The 19086-nt window shown below is 43.7% G+C and overlaps 1 long non-coding RNA gene across 1 annotated transcript in view; it reads right to left on the minus strand.

The window, feature by feature from the left end:
* The window catches only part of LOC140455038 (uncharacterized), a 321983-nt gene that overhangs the window by 70878 nt on the left and 232019 nt on the right, over positions 1–19086 (minus strand). The window lies entirely within an intron of this gene.

The following is a 19086-nucleotide window of genomic DNA, read 5'->3' on the forward strand; positions in this document are numbered from 1 at the left end:
GGAATGACAGGTCTAGCATATGAGGAACGGCTGAGGATACTGGGATTGTATTCGTTGGAGTTTAGAAGATTAAGGGGAGATCTAATAGAGACGTACAAAATAATACATGGCTTTGAAAAGGTGGATGCTAGAAAATTGTTTCTGTTAGGCGAGGAGACTAGGACCCGTGGACACAGCCTTAGAATTAGAGGGGGTCATTTCAGAACGGAAATGCGGAGACATTTCTTCAGCCAGAGAGTGGTGGGCCTGTGGAATTCATTGCCACGGAGTGCAGTGGAAGCCGGGACGCTAAATGTCTTCAAGGCCGAGATTGATAGGTTCTTGTTGTCTAGAGGAATTAAGGGCTACGGGGAGAACGCTGGCAAGTGGAGCTGAAATGCGCATCAGCCATGATTGAGTGGCGGAGTGGACTCGATGGGCCGAATGGCCTTACTTCCACTCCTATGTCTTATGGTCTTATAATGAAAGGGGAACAAAAAAGGAGAGATCGAGTGCAATATTTTATCCAGTGGGCTTGTGAATTTTAGTTTAATACACCACACAAAGTTCTGATCAGTATTTTAAACAGTCAATTGAATTGGAACCGCAGAAAACTTTTCCAATGAAACGAATCTTTCATTCTTTCACAAATTTTTGCTGTGTGAATCATACTATGATCCAGCATCCAGCGTGGTCACCAAGTTGGCAACAATATTATATCCACCAATTTTCTTTAGCAATCACAACATCTGCACATACCCATCTGCGGTGTGCCCAGTGTCATTTGTTGTATCCAGGCCACAGCACATTTCCTGTTCATGACCTTATGAGCTTAGTTCCAGATCTGTCTGATCAGTTTGAGAAACCTTTTCTATCATTTCATCCCATCCCCTCAGAATTCTAAAGGTATCAATAAAATAAGACGTTAGACCAAATGATGTAGGATTGGAAGTCGGCCATTCAGCCCATCGAGTCTGCTCCACCATTCAACGAACTCATGGCTGATCTGATAAGCCTCAACTCCATTCTCCAGCTTTGCCACGACAAAGCTTCATCATCTTTCTGGTTAAATATCTGTCTGGCATAGTTTGAAAATACACAACACCTCAGCCTCAATAACAATTTCGGCAAGGAGTTCCACCGATTCACTGGCCCCTGAGCAAAGAAATTACTCCTCATTTTTGAATTAGGTAATATCTAATTCTGAGTTCATGTCCTCTGGTGCGCTCCTCATACCAGAGGGTGAACCACCTGCCCGTAACTACCCTGTCAAGATCCCATGAATATTGAACGTTTATAAATGTTATTATGTGATTATAGAGCTCCCCTCCATCTCCTTTGTTTCAAGGAGAATAATCCCAGCCTAACCAATCATTCCACGAAGCTCCATTTTCTCCAGTGTTGACAACATGTTCATTAATCTCTGCTGTCCTCTGCAGCATCCTTACATATTATTACAGCAGGAGGAGACATTTATGCGAAGAAACGGTTGATATTTCAAGCACAGATGGGAATTGGAACTTGAAATCAGACAGCGAATGGAATCAAATTGGTCAACACAAGGAGGAAATAGAATAATGATCACTCTGACAAACGAGAATTTAATCATATCTCATTGACATTCAATAACTTTACTGTAAACAAATTACCCCGTGTAATCGTCCACAGAGCTATTATTTCAGGGGAAAAGCTTATCGAAACTGGCTACATAAATACTTTGACAACAATAACATGTTCTTGAGACATTTTTTGATTATAAACTCAACTCATTGTTCTGTGAATCCTACATCGTTTGCAAGGCACAAAAGAGACATGGAATGTAACTCTCTCCATTTACCTAGATGGGTATAACTTCAATAACACCTAAGGAACTGGACACCGTCCACGACAATGCAGTCACTTGAGTGTACCCTCTTCAACACCTGCAATATTCCTTCCCTTCACCGCTAAGGCACAATTGCAGCAGATTGCACCACTATAAGATGCACTGGAGTAAGTCATTCGGGCATTTTGACAACCTTCAAAGCTCAACAGCTATACTGACTATATAACAAGGTTGGAAGATGCAACGAAACGCCACCATTTTCAAGTTCCCCTCCAAGGCCCATAGCACCCTGACTTTGAATCGTATCAATGAGAAACTCATTGGTGAAACGGTCTTGATGGGCAAAATTGCATACTACAGCCTTCCATCTTTTATCTTACAATTTTAAGAAAAATGTTGATTTATGCCGTGACCAGACTTGTGCTCAGTCCTTTAGCTGTTCCCTAAACTGGTGATTGCTAAAGTTCTGCTGTCATCCACAGTCTGTGGTCAACAATAGAAAATATCTGAAAATCTTCTCAATCAACTGACTCCCCTCGTGATTAGAGTTGTGTTGGAGAAGTACAGCAGGTCCGGCAGCATCTGAGGTGCAGGAAAAATGGACGTTTCAGGCAAAAGCCCTTCATCAGGAATAAGACTGGGAGCACATGTGATGGAGAGACAAATGGGAAGGGGGTGTGGCTGGGGAGAAGGTAGCTGAGAGTGCTGTAAGTCGATACAGGCGTGGGGTGAACATGATATGTCAGAGAAGTAGGTGGAGTGGACAGGTGGGAATCAAGATGCACGGGGGGACAAGTCAGGCGGATGGTGTTGAGCTGGAAGGTGGGAACTGGGGTAAGGTAGGGGAGGGGAAATGAGGCAACGGGTGAAGTCAAAATTGATGCCATGGGGTGGAAGAGTCCCGAGGCGGATGATAAGGCTTTCTTCCTCCAGTCATCGGGTCGTGAGGCAGTGGCGATACAGGAGGCCCAGGACCTGCATGTCCTCGGGAGAGTGGGAGGGGGAGTTGAAATGTTTGGCCATGGGGCACTGGGGTTGATTCTTACGGTTATCCTGGAGATATCCTCTGAAGTGTTGTGTGAGGACACATCTCCTCTCTCCAACTGAGAGGAGACCGCATCGGGAGGACCGGAACAAGAAATGGCATGTGTGGAAGTGCAGGAGAAACTTTGATGGATGTGGCAGCCACCATTAGAGCCTTGGTCAGAGGTGAGGAGGTAGACGTGGGTGCAGGTTTTGCCATTTCTGCAGTGACAGGGGAATTTATATTTCCCTCCCCAACCCTATCGACTCTTTCCTCCACGACTACCTAGTCAAGTCCACGCCCTCCAAAAACCCACCCTCCCCTCACGGCACCTTCCCCTGCCACCACAGGAATTGCAAAACCTGCACCCACATCTTCCCTCTCACATCCTTCCAAGGCTCCAATGAGCCTTCCACATCCATCAAATGTCCGTGTGCACTTCCACACATGTCGTTTATTGCATCTGTTACTCACGATGTGGTCTCCTCTACATTGGGGACAACATTTTCGAGAGCGCTTCAGAGAACATTTCCAGGGAACCCGCAACATTCAACTCCAACGCCCCATGACCAAAAACATCAATAACCACGTCCCCCGACTCTTCCAAGGACATCCAGTTCCTGGGTCTCCTCCATCGCCATTCCCTCACCACCAGACGCCAGATCTTCCACCTCGGCACCCTCAACCCCAGGGCATCAACGTGGTCTTCACCAGTTTCCTCATCTCTCCACGTTCACCTTATCCGAGTTCCAACTTTCTAACTTGCCACCATCCTACTGACCTGTCCCACTTGTCTATCTTCCTTTCCACCTATCCGCTCCACCCTCTTCTCCGACCTATCACCTTTCACCCCATCTCTATCCACCTCTTGCACTCTCAGCTAAATTCTTCCCAGACCCAGTCCTCCCGTTTATCGCTCCACCCACGAGGCTCCCACCTTTTTTCCTGATGAAGGGCGTTTGCCTGAAACGTTATTTTTTTCTGCAACTCGGATGCTGCCTGACCTGCTGTGCTTCTTCAGCACCACTCTAATCTTGATTCTGATTTCCAGCACCTGCAGTACGCACTTCCGTCCATCTGATTCCCCTGTCTATTGATCTTGAATAGGCCGTTGCTAAAGTTCCAGCATCATTTCCCTGCTCTTATATTCCCAGCTGCGGTCAAGAACAGAAAGTATCTCCAACCCCTCTAGACCACTTGATCCCTTGTCCAATCACCTTCAAACATTCGTGAATGTCTACTCCAATTTCTCTTTTGTTACTTTAAACCACTCAGTTTTCACACTTTTATCATTGATCCTCCCCAATTTCATTATCACCCACTTCACTGGATTGAATTCCTTTCAGCACATTTTCTTGCCAATTGTTTCCAATCTCCCTGCAGTCTATGGCTTTCTTCCTCATGGTTAACGACATAACTAATTGTTACCTGATCTTCAAACAGCTAAATGATGGCCACGACAAATAATTAAAAATCGTTGACCTGTATGAGAAAACAATAGAACTCATCGAAGCCATGGTTCATAAGCTTGCAAAGGGGAGCAGAATTGGAGACTGTAAAGAAGTTGATCTAAGGTTCCAGAAGGATCTTAATCCATTGCGTCTTTGGGCTGAAAAATGTCACATGAAGTTCAATCTGGATAAATGGAAGGTATTGCATTTTGCTACATCAAATATTAGTAGGGCTTATACAACTAATGATCGGGCATTGCATCGTGTTGTGGAACACAGAGGCCAGGAATGCAAGTACATAATTCATTTTAATTTGCTTCATATATAGACAGAATAGTTAAAAAAAATGTCATCTCGCCTTCGTTGCTCTGTCCTTTGAGCGTGGGAGTTGGTACGTTCTGTTGAAGTTGAATAGGACATTGGGTGATGCATCTTCTGGAAAACTGTGTCCAGTTCTTGTCGCCCAGAAATAGCAAGGAAATTATTCAGCTGGAGTAGGTTTAGAACAGGTATGCCAGCGTATGGCGAGTGGGGAAGGTTTGTCTTATAACGAAAGGCTGGACATTCTGAGACTACTTTCACTCGAGCACTGGAGTTTGAAAGGCGACCTGATAGAAATTAATAAATTATTGAGAGTTCGGTTCGAGTTTACTGTAACTGTCTTTTCTCTAAGGAGGGGGCACTTCAAGACGAGAGGGCAAATGTTTAAAGTGAAAAGAGGGATTTAAAATAAGACATGAGAGGCTTTTTTTTAACAGAGGATGGTTTATGTGTGCAATTCACTTCCTGAGGCAGTGATGAATGAATGTACACTTACAATATTTATAGGATATTTGGATCGATAAATGAATTCGAAAGTATCAGTGGGATTAACAAAAGCTATTCATTCATGCCTGGTATATAATTTATTGCCCAGAGGGAAGTTCAGAATCAACCACGATATTATGGATCTGGAGTCACATACCAGCCAGATCAGATAGGTAAGGCAGTTTCCTTCCCTATCAGGCATTAGTGAATCAGATCTACTGATTCAACATCATCATTAGACTCTAGGTATTTATTTAAATAAAATTCCAGCATCTGCCATGCCAGGGTTTGAATTCGTGTCCACAGAATTATATCTGGACATTCATATTAACAATGCAGTAATAATATCACAATGGCATTATTAACCCTCAGCAGTTACAAGAGTCGTCAGATGCGACTCGTTTAGTTTGGCATTATGTTCAGTTTGAGCTGGTAGGAGTGAAAGGCCTGTTTTCATGCTGTGTGTGTCTGTGACTTTGACGCTATGAAACTGGCAGCTGGTTTGGATGAACAGCAGCGTTGACAGTTTAATTGATCTCCTTCTGGAATATGTAATCTTGCTGGTTACTCTGGAGGTTCATCTGCTCATTGAGCCCTTCTCATACACGGGATTGTTGAAAAGTCTGTCCCCAGTTTGACTGAGTAGATGAGTTTCCATTCAGCAGGGAATTGAATCCCGCATTGCGCTGGTTTCTCTGTGATATCGGTGTCCTTGTATCTACCCAGGATGAACGATTGGTTGAATTCATGTCCACGCAGACGTAAGTCCCGTTGTCCATGTTGTGAATGTGTTTTTATTCTTCCTGATATACCCACTGGGTGTGGATGTCGCTGGTCAGGACAGCATTTGTGGTTCTTCCTGATTCGCTGCTGCCTCGCTGCACGAGAGACATGGATTTGAACCCAGTCTCGTGTGACTGTGTGCAGTTTGCACATTCTCTCTTTGCTTATGTGAGTTTCCTCCCACAGACTGAAGGTGTGCAGGCTACTGGGATCAGACATGGGAAATGAAGGGGACCGGAATAGTTATGAAGTGAGGGTCTGCTAGGATGTTCTTCAGAGAGATGGTGTCGACTGGAAGGGCCGAATGGCCTGCTTTCCTACACGGTCGTCATTCTCGGATTAAGGGTCAGCTATTTCGGTCAGGTCCTGGAGGCACAAGTAGGTAGGATTGGGTAAAGATGGTAGCATCCCCTGTATAAGCGACATTCATGAATGGGATTGCAGGAAATTAAAGGCATGTTCTCTGTTCCTGAGGTCAGGCTTCCATTTCAGGTTCTATTCGTCAAACTTTAACATTACCAGTTCCGTGTGTGAGTCCCCAAGGATGACTCGTTTATTATATAACCACAACACCACCTTCTCCAGGTTGCAGTATTTATTGGGAACAAGAAGCTGATTCTGAGTTGATGCGAACAAAAGCCGATGCCAATGTCAAAACCACTGATCCAAACAGGAAAATGAAATTTCGTACATTGCCTCCCCAAAGTTAAAGTCTCCACACACGTCGGATGCGCTAATCGGCTGTCTCAGCAACATGTACTGTTTATGGTCATAATATTATAAATGGGGGCAAGTATTTCCTTCCGCCCCGCTTTTGACGAGGAGCTGTGCCAACCTCGGAAATACATGCGCCTCTCTCCTGTCATTCCATCCCAGTTTCCAATTGGATCTTCGTGGCTGCTTCACACAGTTTCTCTGATTCCGGGTCTGGAACTGGGATTATGTGTGATTGCATGCAGCAGTTGGTCCTGCCTTGTGTGGGCAAAGTGATGAAGTCGCCGATATTCAAATATAATGCTATTGAAGCATCCGTTTCAACAATGTTCTGCACTCTCCCAAAAGTTTGGAGAGTTTCATTAATCCCATTCTCCTGTACTCTCATTCATGGAACCTCCACAGTCTCTGGGGATGCAAAAGTTAAAGATTCGGTTCATTTTGCGTTCCCACATGCCTGCCGCTAAGTCCTGATATTGTACATTCTTCCTGACATTTCCTCTGCTACCATACTGGTTGCAGTTTGCAAGCGTGGTCTGTGGAAAGCTGTAACCGTTCAGTAGTTCGCATTCTGCGTTGTGATTGCAGCGACCTCGGCTCTAATCCACACCATAGGGGTCCGTTCTCTCAAAGCTTTACTTTTGGTGAAACACGGTAAGAAATCAATCGTTTTTTACAAGATAATATTCTCCGAGTTGATGATTTCTTTTCCATCGAATTTTGTTGTTCTGCGTTTCAAATATCAGAATTTAAACCCAAAAGTTCTCGAAGATGTCTCTCCCTCACTCTCTCCCTAGCTCTCTTTTACGTCCCTCATCCCATTTGACTGAGGCATTGCACAATCTAACATACACTTTCACGTTGATACCATCCAGTCTGTGCTGTTGCACTCACTGTTGCTGGGTGACCATGCCCCAATCTCTTCATTGGCACCTTCAAATCACCTGATCCGTTTGGATGTCGTGGCTGTGAGATCAATTCTCTTTTCGCAGCTTTTACTGACATAGACCAGAGATTATTGGAGTGTGAGGCTCAATGAAAGGGCATAGGGAATAACTGGGGAAAAGTGACTCTATTGGGAAAGATCCCCCAGCAGGGCTTTCTGCGATAGCCTAGTGGTATTTTCGCTGGATTGTTAATATTCAGTGGAGACGGGTTCGATTCCCACCACACCACGACGATGATCGTATGTGAATGCAATAAATGCCTAGAATTAAGAATCCGTTGTCTTAAAAACCCATCTGTTTCACTGACGTCCTTATCTGGTCTGGCGTCCACGTGACTCCAAACCGGAAGGCAATAAATGCTGTAGAGCCACCCCCGATGCTGTCACAGAATGGAAATATGTTCATTCGGCTGAGTGCTAGAATTGTCCAGGGATGAGATCGCACTGGGAGAGTTGCAGGAGAGATTCACTCGGATAGTGTCTGGGCAGAAGAGTCTCAGTCATGAAGGGAGACAGGATAGAGTGGGGTGGTTTGTCACCGTGCAGAGGGGTTTGTGAGAGGTATAGATAAGGTAGACTAAAAGAAGCGTTTCCCAGCGATGGAAAGAACGATCACAGGGGGGCAGAAATTTAAGGAGAGAGACAGAATGGTTAAAGTAGATGTGTGGAAAAGCGGTATAGGCCAGCGGGTGTTGGAATTTGGAACACACTGTCTGGAAGGGTCAGAGAGGCAGCAACCCTTATAACCTGAAGGAATATTCAGATGTGAATATTTTCTGCCAATACCTGTAAGGCTTTGGGCTAAATGGTCGTTAAGCAGTTGCTTTTGACAAATGCAACCACAACGGGCTGAAGTGTCTCCTTTGAAACTGTTGTCCTTGCTAGTATAGTGGTTAGTGTCACCGTACGTTATGCGGGAGTTCGGAGCTCAATTCCTGGCTGGGGCAGTGTATATATTTTAAAACTGTCGCTCCGTTTCCAAGTGCGGGTTATTAATGACTGTCCTTCCATTCTCCATGGGAAATGTCACAGGAAGGACAGTGCTGTCTGAATCTGCGTGGGGAAGGTCTGCAGCTCCCGGCGAGACAGAGTGTTAATGAAAGTACAAACACATGACTTCCGCAACCTGCACCTTGTGTCTGTACTGGAGTCTATACCATTTAATAGAAAGAAGGAGGAAACTGAGGAAGAAACAGGGTAAACCAATTCAGATGTGAGCACAGAAACATTTTCCGCAGCATCATGAGGAAACCTGACAAATGGCTCCGAGAAAGAGTTTGTCTTTCAGAACTGTTAGTTCACAGAGATGGTTTTTGTTCCTCTTAAGCCCTTAAGATTTTGAATAACAATTTATCTAAGACTTGAAATGTTCGAACACACCAGGCGATGAGTCACGTGCTGGAAACTGTGTTTCCAAGCCAGATGTTTGATAACTGATATCAATGCAACAGGCTGAAGGACCATTCGCCATGATTTTAAAAACTCAAAAACTGTCATTTTTCAACTGAACAAAACAGGCAAAAACAAAGTCATCAAGAAAAGTTCGAAGCATTGCATATGTCATCCTTGGTGCGAACGTGCTGAAATGCAGCTGTCTCACTGCTATTTCCCAATGTTGATTTCCAGTCAGGGAAAATAAAAATGTTGTTCCTTATGAAAATCTGTAATTGAACACGAGTTCCTGACATTACAAAACAACAAAGGAAACAGTTCTGTCAGAGTCAGTGAGAATTTCATATCGGAGATGAAATCAAATGGGAAGAAACGCTGAAATAAGTTGCCTTTGCCTGCTGAGACTCAGTACTACAAAATGATCCTTATTCAAACATATAGGCATTTTCAAGGATTTAATAAGTTGGATGCAGAAAGTTTGGTTCTGTGACCAGAGCACCTCGTATCGAATGACTTGGAGATGCCGGTTTTGGACGAGGGTATGCAAATTTGAAAATCAGACAACCGCAGGTTATAGTTCAACAGGTTTAATTGGAAGTACTAGCTTTCGGACCACTGTTCATTCATCAGGTGATTGTGGAGTACACAGTTGTAAGACACAGAATTTATAGCATATGTTTGCAGTGTGAACGTAACTGAAATTGTACATTGAAAAATACCTTGATTTTTTGCTCAGTCTCCGATCTGTTAGAATGACCATGTTCACTTCACTTCTTTCATATGCAAAGCGCAAAACTTTTTTATTTTAAAGTTTCATTCTCAGGTGAAGTTTAACAACTGGTGTCTGACCCCGTGTGCTGCTGTCTGTTCCAAAATGTTTAGTCTGATTCAAGTTTATAAAAATGAATTACAAGAGACTTTCATGGTTTCATGAAGTTTTTGAGCAAAGTACAATGTAACTCTGCAAGTTCATATTCACCCCACAGACGGATGTGTGTGTGTGTGTGTGTGTGTGTGTGTGTGCAGGACGGTCTCTGTTTGAAGATAGGACAATGGGATCACGTGTACTGTGACATGAACCCAATGACCATGGGTACCGAATTCAGCTATCAGTTTCTGTGGGGGCACTTTTAGCTGCTGCCTGTTCCGAAGACTGCCTTGGAGGATTGTCACCTGAAGATCCGAGGTCGAATGTCCTGGATCACTGAAGTGCTCTCCAACTGGGAAGGGGCACACCTGTCTGTTGATTGATGTGCAGCTCCCATTCCGTTGCTGCAGCCTCTGCGCAGCTTCACCAATGTACCATGTCTTAAGGCATCCTTGTCTGCAGCATGTTGTTTTTTTTAGATTAGCGTCAGTCTAAACATTATGGCATGGACGCAGTACACAGGGACTAACACCTTCAACATATTATCTGTGCTGACACAAATTGGTAAACTCCACCTGAGAATGTAACTGTTCAAAGAAAGTTTTCCGATTTACATAAGAAAGAAATGAACCTAACATAGTCATTCTAACAGATGGAAGACTTAACAAGCAATCAAGGTATTTTTCCAATGTATAATTTCAGTGACATTACACTGTAAACTTTCGCTATAAATTCTGTACCTTACCACTGTGTACTCAACAGCCACCTGATGAAGGAGCAGCTCTCCAAACGCTATTGCTTCCATTAAACCTGTTGGACTATAACCTGGTGTTGTGTGATTTTTAACTTTGTATTAGAATGCGGATCCCACAATTAAAATAGAGACGAAGGAGCATTTATTCTCTCAGACAGTTCTGGATCAGTGGACTTTCTTGTAGCAGACGGCGGTTGAGGAAGTGTCATTAGGTGTAATGAGGCTGAGATCGGCAGATCTTCAAACAGCAAAGACATCAAGCGTTATGGCGAAAGGCAAAAAATTGCAGTTCAAGGTTATCAGATCAGATATGAAACCATTCAATAGCGGAGTAGACTTGATGGTCTAAAGGGTGTCTATCTGTTCCTAAAATTGTTGGCCTTAATATGAAGCTGCAAAACCGACCTGAGTAAAATGTGCCAAATTTTTAAAAGCGTGGTCCCCCCGGAGCACTGAACCGAGGTGAAATGTACAAAGAACAACACACAAAGGGCAGACAATATTGGGTCATTGATCCGTAGTGATCAGTATACCAAGGTAAACAGGAAAACCGATATTCATTATCAACATTGAACCTGGCTCCACGAGGCATGTAGTTAACTCTCACAAACCACTATTCTCCTTCCGTTTTCCAGACGCCCCCTCCGTTCTTGTTTTAAAATGATTGAATGTCAGGCAATTGCAGATGACATTGCTGATGTGGAACTGCAGCATATAGAACAGAGAACATTACAGCGCAGTACAGGCCCTTCGGCCCTCGATGTTGCGCAGCCCTGTCATACTAATCTGAAGTGCATTCCATCTACACAATTCCATGTACGTCCATATGCCTCTCCAATGACGACTAAAATGCACTTAATCTTGGCGAATCTACCACCGTTACAGGCAAAGCATTCCATGCCCTAACTACTCTCTGAGTGAAGAAACTACCTCTGACATCTGTCTTATAACTATCTCCCCTCACTTTAAAGTTGTGGTCCTCGTGTTTGCCATCCCCATACTTGGAAAAAGACTCTCCCTGTCCACCCTATCTAAAACTCTGATTATCTTGTATATCTCTATTAAGTCACCTCTCAGTCTTCTCTCCAACGAGGACAGCCTCAAGGCCCTCAGTCTTTCCTCATAATACATTCCTTCCATATCAGGCAACATGCTAGAAAATCCCCTCTGCGCCCTTTCCAAAGCGTCAACATCCTTCTTATAATGCGGTGACCAGAACTATTCACAATACTTCAAATGTGGCCGTACCAGATCTTTATACAGCTTCAGCATAACCTTCTGATTCCAGAATTCAATCCCTCTTTTAATAAAGGCCAAAACACTGTTTTCCTTCTTAACAACCCTGTCAACCTGGGTGGCAACTTTCAGGGATCTGTGAACATGGACACCGAGATCTCTCTGCTCATCTGCACTTCCAAGAATCTTACCATTCGCCCAGTACTTTACATTCTGATTACTCCATCCAAAGTGTATCACCTCACACTTGTCCACATTAAACTCCATTTGCCACCTCTCAGCCCAGCTCTGCATCCTATCTATGTCTCTCTGCAACGTACTACATCCTTCGTCACTATCCACAACTCCACCGACCATAGTGTTGTCTGCAAATTTACTAACCCACCCTTCTAAGCCCTCATCCAGGTCATTTATAAAAATGACGAATAGCCCTGGACCCAACATCGACCCTTGCGGAAAGCCGCTAGTAAATGGACACCAAGATGAACATGTTGCATGAACTACAACACACTGTTTTCTTTGAGCGAGCCAATTACTGATCCAAACTGCTATGTCTCTCACAATCCCGTTCCACCGCATTTTGTATAGTAGCCTACTGTGGGAACCTTATCGAACACCTTGCTGAAATCCATATACAGAACATCAACATGCTTACTCTCATCCACCTGTTTGGTCACTTTGTCAAAAAACTCATAAGATTCGTTAGGCACGACCTACTCTTCACAAAACCATGCTGACTGTCCCTGACCAGATTATTCTTTTCTAGATGATTATAAATCCTATTCTGATAATCTTTTCCAAAGCTTTAGCCACAATTGAAGTGAGACTCACTGGTCTGTAATTACCAGGGTTGTCTCTACTACCCTTCTTGAAAAAGGGAAACACATTTGCAATCCTCCAGTCCTCAGGCACTATTCCTGTAGATAATGATGATTTCTAGATCAATGGCACGGGCTCCGCAATCTCTTCCTTTGCTTCCCAGAGGATCCTAGGATAGATCCCTTCTGGCCCAGAGGACTTGTCTATTTTCACACACTACAGTGTTTCTAATATCTCTTCCTTGTGAACCTCAATCTCTTCGAGTCTAGATGCAAGTATCTTTATATCTTCCTCGCCAACATTTTCATTTTATATAGTGAACACTGTCGAAAAGTATTTATTTAGTGTTGCCCATGTCTCCTCTGACTCCACACACAACTGCCCACTATTATTCTTTATTGGCCGTAATTTAACTCTCGTCATTCTTTTATTCCTGACATATCTATGGAAAGACTTAGGGTTAACCCTGATCCTATCCGCCAACAATTTCTAATGTCTCCTCCTGGCTCTCATGTCTCCTCCTGGCTCTTCTGAGCTCTCTTATAATGTCATGCAGGGAAACGATTCTGTCTGCTGCACATCATTCTGCTTCGAAATATCAGGCAGTATTTCATATTGATTACTGTAAACGTTAACCTTTAACAAGCCATGACAGTGAAATCACTGAATCCTCATCACTATACTACCAGGGAAGATTTCTGTTAAAATCACCCTGGACACCATGAGATTCGCCATTCTATTCTCCCATCCCTCTGTGCGTGATCCCCTCTGCCCGATTCCGGTCTTGTTGCTTGGTTTACAACACTGAGGCTATCCAATCATCTTTGCATTTCAGTTTCTAAAGGATGAGACCTTCTCTCTGAGCTGGCAATGTGCTTGCTCAGTGGCGATAACACTGTCCTTGTAAACTAGAAAAGTGCTTGAAATAGGCCATTCCTGTTTTTCATTCCAAGAACTTGAGGCAAAAACGTTTGGCAGGACAGGAAATAGCGGGCGTGAGTAGTGATCTAGTTTGGCAACAAGAACGAGGTGAGACAGTATAAACTACAGAGTAATGGGGAAACAATGGGCAAGGAACACTGGGACGGGAGGGGCTGAATGCTTCCTTTCTTTGCTGTAACCAGACATTGGTGTTGAACTCTGAAATGGGATAATATCAGACAAGTCGGTGAAATCTGCTTGTTTTCTCCCGAGGCCTGTGACACACTTGGGGAACTGTGTCTGCGTGCTTCAGTCTATGGTTAAAAATGGGGTTCAGTTCCCATCTCAAACTTTAATCCCACTTATTGTGTTTTACGAGATTAAAACGTTCCAGAGAAATTAGCCCTCACATGAAATGTAAGAGCATACAAGGTTACAGACCAAGTGTTGGGAAACGAGATGAAGGGACCCAGATCTGTGCTGTAAACACGCGATAATTCAATCATTTTTGAGGGGAAACATATCTGCAGTGACATAATTCCAAAAACTGTGTTATGAAGAAACGGTGCAACGGCTCCTGCCCTCATCCCTGGTGGTCTAGTGGTTAGTATTCAGCGCTTTAACTGAGTGGCCTGGGTTTCATTACCGTTTAGGAAATCAGGACTTCTTATTCCTGATGCAGAGAGCGCAGCTCTACCAGGAATCTGTTTCATGCCTTAGATCAGTCAATACCCCAGCTCATCAAAGAAGGGAATCGTGCCTTCCCTCTCTCTGCACAGTCGGACCGTTAATCCTTCATTCTCCTCTGATTCCACTTCCCAAAAAGTTTCAAAATATTGTCAAAACTGAGTCTCAGCTATTTCTTTTCTGCCTTTTCATCCACCGGAGCTGTAGCGATTGAGTGCGTTGGTTTCTGAAAACGAAACGTACCCATGAGCAATGTATTAGGCTCTTCCAGGATTGCCTTCACTGACAACGGTGGGACATGCTGATGTTGTCTATGATAAGGAAGTGCCAGTGTTTGAGTTGAGTAGACAAAGTTAAAAAATACACAATATCAGGGCAGAGTCCAGCAGGTTTATTTGGAAGCACTAGCTGTTGGACAGCCGCTCCTTCATCAGGTGGGTGTTTTACTGCAGAAACTTGGTGTTTGTGTCAATATGCGCGATCTTTTGGAAGATCATCTGGACTTTAACCGACCGTTCGTGGTGTCGACTGTACCCATGACTTGGAGGTGTTGGTGTTGGAATGGGGTGGATACATTTAATAATCACACAAAGCCATTTTCGATTCCAACAGTTAACAAACACCTGATGAAGAAGCAGTGCATGGAACACTGGTGCTTCCAAATAAGTCTGTTCAATACCATCTGGTGCTGTGTGATTTTTACTCTGATAGCTCTTGGTAATGTTTAACTGATCGAAGACAGTGAAAGAATTTTCGCTCGTGAAGATGAAAATTTCAAATATTATCCACCTCAGCATTACAAAAATGATAAGGTTGGATGTGTGATGAATCTCCACAATGCGCTTGCGCAAAGTAAATTTGAACTTACAACCGCCTGATGCGTAGCCAGCTATACGAATGGTTGTGCCACTGGCCAGATGCACAGCTGAGGTTTTACACGCTGCAGAGTTGTGGTGTTAACAAGGACATGAGCAATAACAGTAACAGTCACAAGGTGAACAAATAACAAAGATAATCACCATCATTGATTCACTTCAAATTGTCCTCAAAAAAACGACCATTCACAATCTGATCAGCCAATCAATGAGGTCACTGCTGATCTTGGAAATTGCAACTGACTTTGCTACGTTTTCACCAAAATTTGAAGTAAACTCCATCCTAATCATAACATCGCATATTCCCATTAATTTTCAGCTTTAGATTACGTTAGTGACCGGACCGTATTTGCTGGAAATGAGTGAAAACGTCCTTCTGGTGATGTAATCCAGTGCAGAGACGGCCAGAAATGAAAAGACAAAGACGTGAAACATCACTCCCATTTCTCTCTGTACCAATGCGTTTTCCTGAGTTGAATATTTGCAGGACTTGACTTTACTATCTAAAGAATTAATTATTTTCCCGGGAAAGATTCTTCATAAATGAATTAACATCTGAGGTGTTGAAACATATTTTACTTTAGATTAAAATAGTTGAATATCCTTTCCCCCAGCCTAATGTCCCAATCCTTCCTCCTCTTCCATGTAAATACAAGCTGATCCAGGTGATTTTGGAGATCCCAACCTGAAGTTCCAATTCTCCTTGCTGCTCCATGTCAAAAGAAGCGGCTCGACTTGAAGTTGGAGCTCCCAGTCTGATGTTCCAATGCTCCATGTCAGCAGAAGTGGTACAGTTCAGGTTAGACCTACCACTCTGATGTCCCAATGCGCCCAGCTGCTAAATGTCATTAAACGCTGATCCTTGTGAGGTTGGAGCTCCCAGTCTGATGTCCCAATGTTCCCTCCTCCATGTCAATAGAAGTGGTCCAGTTGAGTTTGGATCTAACACTCTGATGTCCCAATGCTCCCTGCTGCTACATGTCATTAAAAGCTGCTCCAGGTGAGAGTGGAGCTCCCAGAATGATCTCCCAAAGCTCCCTGCTCCAGGCCAACTGAAGCTGCTCCAAATGAGGTGGGATCTTGCATTCGGATGTGCCAATGCTCCCTGCTGCTCCAGGTGTGGTTGGAACTCCCAGACGGATGCCAAAATGCTCCCTGGTCCACGTCAAAAGACGCGGTTCCAGATGAAGTGGGAGCTCCCATCCCTGGCGGCGCACATACGTCTATACCATCATAAAAATACTGCCCACTCAACATTTCCACCACTGGAACCATTGGTGGACTATCCACATCATGAGAAGCTAATATTATTTTTAGTCACCACCGAATCATTATTTCCAAAAGTCATTCTTTCTTAAACCTGACTTAGCATGTGCATACTGCAGTCAATCCGAAGTAAGATAATGGTGCTAATTGATCTATGCTTAATAAACATTACATCCTATTTTTCATGTTGAGTAACTGCGAGTTAGCAAGGACAATGTTTATATTGAAATCACACTTTTATTCCAGGTGAGAGAATGTGGTTTGCATTATTTAAAATGAACTTGTTCACTGTGTAAAATGTCCAAATAAATCTCAATTTCAAAACAAAATTGGTAACGTTGTCATTTATCTTAAAATGTGATGTCTTCTTCTTTCAACCAGACGGGTATTATAACGAAAAGTCTATTAATGATATGCGTATAAAGATACTTTAAATCGCAAGGTTTGTGAAGGTTTGTAGCTCAGGTTGAGGTTTAGGGTGTAGGTTTGCTCGCTGAGCTGTAGATTTGATATCCAGACGTTTCATTACCTGGCTCGGTAACATCATTAGGGGGATCTCCAAGTGAAGCGAAGCTGTTGTCTCTTGCTTTCTATTTATATCTTTCTCCTGGATGGGGTTCCTGGGGTTTGTGGTGATGTCATTTCCGGTTTGTTTTCTGCGGGGTTGATAGATGGCTTTTTGATCTATGTGTTTGTTTATGGCATTGTTGTTGGAGTGCCAGGCCTCTGGGAATTCTCTGGCGTGTCTTTGTTTAGACTGTCCTAGGATCAATGTGTTGGCCAAGTCGAACCGGACTACCAAAAATCCATAAACCAGGAGCCCCCTCAGACCCATAGTCTCATTACCCAGAGCACCAAATTACAGACTGGACAAAGAACTACACGCAAGACTGAAATACCTCATAGAAGATTAACAGCACTCCATCCACTCCACCCAGGAATTCCTAAAAATCATCAAAAACACCAAAGTAGAGGAAGGGAAGCAATGGTCTCATTCGACATAATAGCACTGTTCACCTTCATCAACATCGACATGGCAAAGGAAACACACTTTTAGAAGAGACCATCACACACACCAACCACCATCAATCACATTACCAACGAAAACATCATGAAGCTTGTGGATCTGTGCCTCACCACCCACTACACTTTCAACAACATCGTCTACAAACAAACCCCCAATGGCCCACCCATAGGACCTCCGCTATCAGGATTCAGAGCAGAAGCGGTAATGCAAAGACTAGAACAAACAGTCCTAGAAACAATCAAACCAAAATCTGGGTCCGCTACGCAGATGACACCTTTGTCATCACAAAACGAAACAAGATAGTAAAGACATTTAACATCATCAACAACACTCTCACAGGCATAAAGTTCAACAAGGAAGAATAATCCGACAACAAACTCGCATTCCTGAATGACACAGTAGAAAGAAAGGACAACGGAGAACTACAAACCTGCGTATGCAGAAAACCGACAAACACTGACCAAATACTTAACTACACCAGCAACCATCCCATCACACACAAACGAAGCTGCGTCAGAACAGTATTCCAACGAGCCACCAGACACTGCAGCACAGACGAACTTCGGAAAACAGAGGAAAACCACCTTTACAATGTATTCGAGAAGAACAGATACTCAAAAAATACAGTCCACACTTTCCTCAAGAACAAACCACGACAAGCAGACCAAACACAGCCAGAAACCATAACCACCTTACCATACATCAAAGAAGTTTCAGACATGACAGCCAGACTACTAAGACCCCTCGGAATCCTAGTAGCACACAAACCCACCAACACTCTCAAACAAAAACTAACAAACTTAAAAGAACCAGAACAATCCAAAGACAAAACCAACGTCATCTACAAAATTCCATGCAAGGACTGTCACAACTACTACGTAAGACAACAGGAAGAAAGTTAGCCACCAGGATATACGAACACCAGCTCGCCAAAAAAAGACACGACCTTCTCTCCCTCGTAGCCCTACACACGGATTAATAATACCACCATTTCTACTGGGACAACACATCTATCCTGGGACAGGCTAATCAAAGTCACGCCTGAGAATTCATAGAGGCCTGGCACTCCAACCACAACGCCATAAACAAACACATAGATCGAGATGCCATCTATCAACCCCTCAGAAAACGAACAGGAAATGACATCACCACAAACCCCAGGAACCCCATCGAGGAGAAAGATATAAATAGAAAGCAGGAGACAACAGATTCTCTTCACTTGGAGGTCGCCACTGATGATGATGTTACCTAGCCAAGTAATGAAACGTCTGAATATCAAAGCTACAGCTGAGCAAGCAAACCTTCACCCTACATTTTAAATTATTTTTCATGTTTATGTTGCATGAATCTGCGGTCATTGGTCCACAGTTTAGTTTCACTCCCTAAAGATAACATGCTGATTTCTCCAGTTGTTCATAGTTCAATGTGATGCATCCAGTGTGTGTATAACGAGAGGGAGCTTGCTTCCCACATCTTGTGTTTATCTGTGCCTTATGTCCAGCATTCATCAATGGCGAGAGCAAGGGGCGAGGGCGAGACCAATGTGTCAGCCTTTCCGTGCCCATGCACGGCACCAACATTGGCAATTCTCCACTGTGCATTTACAGCCAGTTCTCAGTGCCCCTACACACACGTCCTGCCCCTTTGAAGTATCGCCATCATTTTGTGCTGTCTCGCTGTGCTCTTCTCACCAGGATGAATTACTTCTCCTC

Source organism: Chiloscyllium punctatum, chromosome 30, assembly GCF_047496795.1.
Source record: "Chiloscyllium punctatum isolate Juve2018m chromosome 30, sChiPun1.3, whole genome shotgun sequence".
Lineage (NCBI taxonomy): Eukaryota > Metazoa > Chordata > Chondrichthyes > Orectolobiformes > Hemiscylliidae > Chiloscyllium > Chiloscyllium punctatum.